Raw genomic sequence first — 8,992 nt, 5'->3', positions numbered from 1 at the left:
TTTTTTTTTTTTAATTGACAAGGGCATACTTTCAAGAAACATGTCTCTGATGGGCGCAGTGGCTCATGCCTATAATCCCAGCACTTTGGGAGGATGCCGAGGCAGGTGGATCATGAGGTCAGGAGTTCAAGACCAGCCTGGCCAACATGGTAAAACCCCGTCTCTACTAAAAATACAAAAATTAGCCAGGTGTGGTGGTGGACGCCTGTAATCCCAGCTCCTCAGGAGGCTGAGGCAGGAGAATTGCTTGAACCCAGAGGCAGAGGTTGCAGTGAGCCAAGATCGTGCCATTGCACTCCAGCCTGTGCGATAAGAGTGAAACTCCATTTCAAAAAAAAAACCACATTTGTTAAAAGGCTAATGAAAAGGAAATCATAACTAAGATGAGAGGAAATCTGCTGAAACCAAAAACAAAGAAGCTTGCAAAGTTAAAAAAAAAAAAAAAAAAAGGACTTCTCAATGGAAATCAGTGGAAGCCAGAAGATTTAGCACTCTTAGGGAGTCACATACAGTGAAAGAGGAATTGGATATCACTCAAGAATAAAAAGGGGCTGGACGCAGCATCTCACGCCTGTAATCCTAGGACTTTGGGAGGCCAAAGGGGGCAGATTGCTTGAGTCCAGGAGTTAAAGGCCAGCCTGGGCAACATGGTGAAACCCTGTCTCTACTTAAAAAGAATAAAAAGGACTGGACTCCAGAAATCTCTCTCCAAACCAACTATTTTGTCATTGCAGTAGTCTGTCATTGGATCATTGAATGACATAATTTACTTTTCTTTTTTTTCTTTTTTTACTTTTTATTATACTTTAAGTTTTAAGGTACATGTGTACAACGTGTAACTAATTGAATGAAGAGAGTAGAGGATGAGTTACAAAAAGGAAATGATCTCTGTGAGTTTTTTAAGGCAGAAGACTTGGTAGATGATACCATAGATTAACAGAATATGTATAAAAATGGAAAATGAAGACTCTAAGTTATAATTGACCACAAATAAAGTTGGCATCCAAGCACAGAAAAAAAAAAAAAAAGAATCAAAGGGAAAGTACAGATGAAATAACAGACAACATGAATTAGAAGGCCAGGGATGGCTATGGTTGGATATATGTTTTGTTTTGTTTTGAGACAGAATCTCGCCCTGTCGCCCAGACTGGAGTGCAGTGACGTGATCTCAGCTCACTGCAACCTCCACCTCTCAGGTTCAAGCAATTTTCCTGTCTCAGCCTCCCAAGTAGCTGGGAATATAGGCACCCACCATCACACCCGGCTAAGTTTTTTGTATTTTTAGTAGAGACAGGGTTTCACCATATTGGCCAGGGCTGGGTGCGGTGGCTCATGCCTGTAATCCCAGCACTTTGGGAGGCCGAGGCAGGCGAATCACAAGGTCAGGAGATCGAGACCGTCCTGGCTAACACAGTGAAACCCCGTCTCTACTAAAAATACAAAAAATTAGCCGGGCGTGGTGGTGGGCACCTGTAGTCCCAGCTACTCAGGAGGCTGAGGCAGGAGAATGGCGTGAACCCAGGAGGCGGAGCTTGCAGTGAGCTGAGATCGTGCCACTGCACTCCAGCCTGGGCGACACAGCAAGACTCCATCTCAAAAAAAACCACAAAACTCCTGACCTCAAGTGATCCACCTGCCTTGGCCTCCCAAAGTGCTGGGATTACAGGCATGAGCCACCACGCCTGGCCTCAGTCATTCTTTAATTGCAAAACCTTATTTGTTCAAAAGACACACAGAAACAGAGGAATACACACACATGAATGAAGCTCCATCACAGATATGAAAGACAAAGAGAAAAGGACATGTTAGGAAAGGCTGGAGGCAATGCAGGAGAAATCACTCCCAATAGCCATGTGGATCCTGGATGTTTGTGCAAGAGTGGTGAATTTTCCATAAAGCCTACAGTTTTAGTTAACAATACCATCCCCAAATTACTCTCCTTTTATGCATGAATGGACTGTGTTCAGTTAGGTGCTATCATTAGGGGAAGGAGAAAAAGGAGTTATAAGCACCTTATTTAACCTCTTTCTGCACCTCTTGTCAGTCTAAATGAGTTCCTCAGGAGGTTTTTGTGGTTGGGTGGTGGTGTTGTCCTCTTGTTTTTAAAAAGGTGACCCCTTAAAAAGGGAGGGGCTTCCTAATCCCAAAGCTATTATACTGAACAGGAAAAATTAAAAGCCTTTCCTCTAAGGACTGGAACAAGACAAAGACGCCATTTTTACCTTTTTTTTTTTTTTTAAACAGAGTTTCACTCCTGTTGCCCAGGCAGGAGTGCAATGGCACAATCTCAGCTTACTGCAACCTCCACTTCCCGGGTTCAAGTGATTCTCCTGCCTCAGCCTCCTGAGTAGCTGGGATTACAGGCATGCGCTACCATGCCAGCTAATTTTGTATTTTTTAGTAGAGGCGGGGTTTCTCCATGTTGGTCAGGCTGGTCTCGAACTCCTGACCTCAGATGATCCATCTGCCTCAGCCTCCCAAAGTGCTGGGATTACAAGCATGAGCCACCATGCTTGGCCCATTTTTACCACTTTTATTCAACATAATACTGGAAGTCCTACCCAGGGCAATTAAGCAAGAGAATGAAATTAAGGACACCCAAATTAGAAGGAAAGTAATCAAATTGTCCTTGTTTGCAGATGAAATGATCTTATATTTAGAAAAACCTAAAGATTCCACCAAAAAACTCTTAGAACTATAAACAGTAAAGTTCCAGGATACACAATGAACACACAAAAATCAACAGGATTTATCTATGCTAACAGCAAGCCATCTAAAAAAGAAATCAAGAAGTTAATTCCATTTACAATGGCTACAAAGACAATGAAATCCCTAGGAATAAACTTAACCAAAGAAGAGAAAAATCTCCACAATAAAAACTATAAAACACTGATGAAAGAAATAGAAGAGGACACCAAAACATGAAAGGATATTCCATGGCTATGGATTAGAAGAATTAATATTGTTAAAATGTCCATATTACCCAAAGAATCTACCAATTAAATGCAATACCTATAAAAATATAAATGACATTTTTCACAGAAATATTAAAAGTAATTATAAAATTCACTGTGGAACCCCAAAAGACCTTGAATAGCCAAAGAAATCCTGAGCAAAAAGAACAAACCTGGAGGTGTCACACTACCTGACTTCAAAATTATACTACAAAGCTATGATAATCAAAAGAGCATGGTACGGGCATAAAAACAGATATGTAGACTGATGGAACTGAACAGAGAACCCAGAAATAAATCCGTGAAATTAGTGCCAACTCATTTCTATAAAGGTGCCAAGAACATACATTGAAGAAAGCACACTATATTCAACAAATGGTGTTGGAAAAACTGAATATGCATATACAGAAGAATGAGACTACATCCCTATCTCTCACCATACATAAAAATAAACTCAAAATGGATTAAAGACTTAAATGGCAGACCCAAAACAATAAAACTGCTAGAAGAAAACATTGGAGAAGTGTTCAGCAAATTGGTCTCGGCAAAAATTGTTTGGGTAAGACCTCAAAAGCTCAGGAGACAAAAGCAAAAATTGACAAATGAGATTATATCAAGCTGAAAAGGTTCTGCACAGCAAAGAAAACAATCAGTAGAGTGAAGAGACAACCTACAGTAAGGGTGAAAATATTTATACACTAGACATTCAATAAGGGATAAGCAAAATATATAAGGAACTTAAACAATAGCAAAAAATTCTGATTTTAAGATGCGCAAGGGATTCGAGTAAACATTTCTCAAAAGAGACATACAAATGGCCAATGGGTATATGAAAAAATGCTCAACATCACTAATCATCAGGGAAATGCAAATCAAAACCACAATGAGATACTATCTCACCTCAGTTAAAATGCCTATTATCAAAAGATAACAAGTGTTGGTGAGGATGTGAAGAAAGGGAATCCTTACACACCACTGGTGGAAATGTAAATTAGTATGCTATTACAGAAAACTGGAGATTTCTCAAAAAAAAACAAAAATAGAACTACCATACGATCCAGCAATCTCATCTCACTGCTAGGTAGACATCCAAAAACAAAACAAAACAAAACAAAACAAAAAGGAAATCAATATATCAAAGAGATATCTTCACTCAAGAGGGTTAATTGACTCACAGTTCTGCATGGCTGGAAGGTCAGGAAACTTACAATTATGGTGGAAGGTGAAGGGGAAGCAGGCACCTTCTTTATAAGGTGGCAGGAGAGAGAGAGAGAAAGCAGGGGAAACTGCCGCTTTTAAACCATCAGATCTCATGAGAACTCCCTTACTATCAGGAGAACAGCATGGGGAAAACCGCCCCCATTATCCAATCATGACTCAAGCCATCCTTCCACCTCAGACTCCAGAGTAGTTCGGACTACAGGCTACAGGCACATGCCACCATGCCTGGCTAATTTTTGTATTTTGTATAGAGACGGGGTTTCACCATGTTTCCCAGGCTGGTCTCAAACTCCTGAGCTTAAGCCATCCACCTGCCATGGCCTCCCAAAGGGCTGGGATTCCAGGTGTGAGTCACCGTACCTGGCCAGATTAGTAGTTTCTTAGCTATGATACCAAAGGCATAAACAAGAAAAGAAAAAATAGATAAATTAGAGTATATCAAAATTAACAATTTTTTTAGTTGTTTTTTATTTTTTGCTTCAAAGGGCACTATCAAGAAAGTGAAAGGAAAGTCTACAAAATGGAAGAAAATGTTTGCAAATAGCATATCTGACAAGGCCCTTGTATTCAGAATATACGAAGACCTCTTACAGCTCACCAATAAAAAGGCAATTCAATTTAAAGTTGGAAGTGGATTTGAATAATCACTTTTCCAAAGAAGATATACAAATGGCCAATACACACACGAAAGGATGTGCAACACCATCAGTCATTAGAGAAATGCAAATAAAACCCATAAGTAGTACCACTTCACACCCACCAGCTTTTGTATCCACTTGCCAGTCTATAATCCATGTTCAATAACTGGCTGCCTGGTGAATACAGCTCACCTCAGAGCTGTTCATGAGCATAGGATTTATACAGCACAGTCACACGATATGACATAGGCAGTTTTTATTTCCTTAACTACTTTCAGACACTATGTGGCCAGGCGCGGTGGCTCATGCCTGTAATCCCAGCACTTTGGGAGGCTGAGGCAGGCAGATCACGAGGTCAGGAGTTCGAGATCAGCCTGGACAACCTGGTGAAACCCTGTCTCTACTAAAAATACAAAAATTAGCTGGGCATGGTGGCGGGCACCTGTAATCCCAGCTGCTCGGGAGGCTGAGGCAGGATAATTGCTTGAACTGGGGAGGCAGAGGTTGCAGTGAGCCGAGATAGCGCCACTGTATCCAGCCTGGGCAACAGAGAAATGCTCCGTCTCAAAAAAAAAAAGAGACACTAGACTATAGCTCAGATGCCACAAGTATCTCTATCTAAAGGATATGAATGAGTGAATGAGGCAAAATAGGGAAGAGAAGAAGGGCTTTATTTATTTATTTATTTATTTTTTGAGGTAGAGTCTCGCTCTGTTGTCCAAGCTGGAGTGTGGTGGCACAATTTCAGCTCACTGCTACCTCTGCCTCCCAGGTCGCGGTTGAAGCAATTCTCCTGCCTCAGCCTCCCGAGTAGCTGGGATTACAGGCACACGCCACCATGCCCCGCTAATTTTTGTATTTTTAGTAGAGATGGGGTTTCACCATGTTGGCCAGGCTGGTCTTGAACTCCTGACCTCGTGGTCCACCCACCTTGGCCTCCCAAAGTGCTGGAATTATAGGCATGAGCCACCGCGCCCAGCCGGGTTTTAATTTTTATCTACTGCTTTAACTTTCACTTCAGTGTGTTAGAGTGTGGTGGACAAGCACTCTTCCTCACTCTGCCATCCTGTTTCTGTTGATATTTTCAACCATTCAGCTATGGATGTCTGAAGCCTCTCTTTGACAGTGATAGACACTTTCCTTGATATTCTTAACTGCTTATTTTTCCATTGACTTATAAATGAGAAAAATATTAAAAAAATGGGAAGCTATCAACAAATTCTGCTGGATATTGATTATAATCACAGTGACTAAGTTAGGCATCCATTTTAAAATCCAGAGTTACTATGTATTTGTTTCTGTATGCTGTCTATCTGAAGTAAATTTCTGTCTCTACCGCTTGCTTCTACTGTAACAGCCTCATGCCATTTCCCTTCCTGTTTCCTTTCACACCCCCCAGTATATTTTATAAAATAATAACTTTTACTAAATACTGCTGTAAATTTAACATGTATTATGACAAATGCATGTAACAGTTCTAAAACAAAGAATTACCTCCCTTTAACATCTGAGAAAATTGAGTTCAGAAAGGATAGTAATTGGCCTACAAAAATTCTGGACACTTAGTACACAAAGGGAAATTAACCAATCATGGTGCATATACAATGGGGTCCTGAAAACAATAAGAATGATGATGGGAAAATTAGGCTTATAAAACCCTTAGCATAAAACGTCATTCTCAAACGAGTCAAACATGGAAAGATAGTCTTAAAATTGTTAACAATGGTTGCCTCTGCAAATAGACCATATATAAGCTTCTTTCTGAAGAAAATGGTGGATACAGGAATACCAGTGGCACACCTTGGGAATAGTAAGAAAGTAACTGACAGGGCCCAGTGGCTCACACCTGTAATCCCAGCACTTTGGGAGGTCGAGGCAGGCAGATCACCTGAGGTCAAGAGTTCAAAACCAGCCTGGCCAACACGGCGAAACCACATCTCTACTAAATATACAAAAATTAGCTGGGCGTGGTGGCATTTGCCTATAATCCCAGCTATTTGGGAGGCTGAGGCAGGAGAATCGCTTGAACCTGGGAGACGGAGGTTGCAGTGAGCCGAGATCATGCCACTGCACTACAGCCTGGGCGACAGAGTGAGCCTCCATCTCAAAAAAGAAAAAAAAAAAAAAGAACTGATAGAAGCAAACATCATTTAAATATTCTTTATTTTTTTGCATTATGAAATAGTTTAAATATACAGAAAGATACAGAGAGTAAGAACTGACTCATATACTCACAGCCAGCTTTATCAAATTTTAAGAATTGGCTATACAGTATTTGCTTATTTTTAAAAGAAATAAATAAAGGTATTTTCATTTGCATCCTTTCCCCAATCTCAGTTGTCTTTCTCCCTACAGGTCACCACTGTTCTGAATCTGATGATTATTTTATGAATTCTTTTAGATTTTTTATATAGTATTTAGCCATGAAAAAAATACATAACACTAATTTGCATGTTTTGAAATTGTACGTTATACTGTATTATACAAAATACTCTGTAGTTCAATTTCATTAATACTATTTTTGAGGTTTACCCATGTTGACAGAAATATCTCTAGTTATTCATTTTAGTTTGCATTCTATCTTGTATTTAACCTAATGGTTAGATTGCTTTCAACTTCTCATTCTCACAGTTCTGCAATGGACCATCATATGTATCTCCTTGAAACACGAGGAGAGACTATGTAGAGGTTTAAACATGGAACTGCTGGGTCAAAGATTATTCACATCTTCAACTTTACTAGACATTGCCAAATTATGCTAAACACAACTACTTCCAATAGCACCGTATGAGTGTTCCTATTGCTCCACATCTTTCCAGTAATTGGCACTCCAATGCTTTTGCCAATGTGATGATTTTGAAATAGTTCATTGTGATTTTATTTTGCATTTCCCTTACTACTAGTGAATCCCCTTACTACTAGTAATACCCCCAAATCCAATCTTTCTCTACTGGTATGAACCATCATCATATGCAGTTTCTACAAATAGATTCGAAATTTTTCTTGCTGCTCTTAAGAATTTATACCTCATAAATTTCAGAACAAACCTGTGAAGCTAAAGGGCAAAACAAAAACAAAAACAACAAACAAAAAAAACCACTGAAACATTTTGGCTGGAATTGCAGTAAATTTGATAATTAGGAAGAATCGCCAACTTTATTATATTGAGTCTCTGCAGTCTAGGCTATATAATGCTCCTTGATTTATTTTCTTGTTACTCTTCCGTTTTCTGCGTTTAGAAAATCTACTGTTTTATATTTAAGTATTAATTACATGTCTCCACCTCTGGAATTTTACTCCATGAGAATGTGGCCTTTGTATTGCTGTCATTTCCTCATACCTAAAACAGTGTCTGACAAATAGTAATTACTCAATATTAACAGAATGAATGCCTATATTATTTGTGTATCTATCTGTTGTTTTCTTCCCTTAATCCCCTTTTGATTTCAATTTTGCAACCACTGGATAAATAATTTTAAAACTTTACATTTTTCTATAGTATGGAACACTTTACATGCCTTCTAAATTACCTGAATTTAACCATACAATTAGCTGGGGGTAGTGCTTTTTTTTTTTTTTTTTTTTTTTTTGAGATGGAGTCTTGCTGTATTGCCCAGGCTGGGGTGCAGTAGCACGATCTCAGCTCACTGCAACCTCTGTCTCCTGGGTTCAAGCAATTCTCTTGCCTCAGCCTCCTGAGTAGCTGGGATTACAGGCGTGCGCCACCACAACTGGCTGTTGTATTTTTAGTAGAGATGGGGTTTCACCATTTTAGGCAGGCTGGTCTCGAACTCCTGACCTCATAATCCACCCACCTCGGCCTCCCAAAGTGCTGGGATTACAGGAATGAGCTACTGTACCTGGCCAGGGTGTGGTGCCTATTTAAGGGGATCACATGAATTTCTATGTTTATTGTTTTTTTCGGTTAATTGTGACCATTTCTATTACTTCCTTGATTTAAATGTAGGTTCTGCATTCTTCCCAGTGAATTCTATTTTTCTTAATTGGCTTATCCAATTCATTATCTTTAGAAACTTCCTAAAACTGGCCATCAGTGTTATAGTTCCACTACCTGACTTTATAACAACTACTAAGCTACAGTACAAAGACTGCCATTTATGTTCTAACATTTTTAGATTTTCCAAATTCTGAACTGGTGTTTTGCAGGAATGCTTCACT

Source organism: Pan troglodytes, chromosome 20, assembly GCF_028858775.2.
Source record: "Pan troglodytes isolate AG18354 chromosome 20, NHGRI_mPanTro3-v2.0_pri, whole genome shotgun sequence".
NCBI lineage: Eukaryota > Metazoa > Chordata > Mammalia > Primates > Hominidae > Pan > Pan troglodytes.
The sequence above is the reverse complement of the archived record's forward strand: the minus strand, read 5'-3'. Positions refer to the sequence as shown.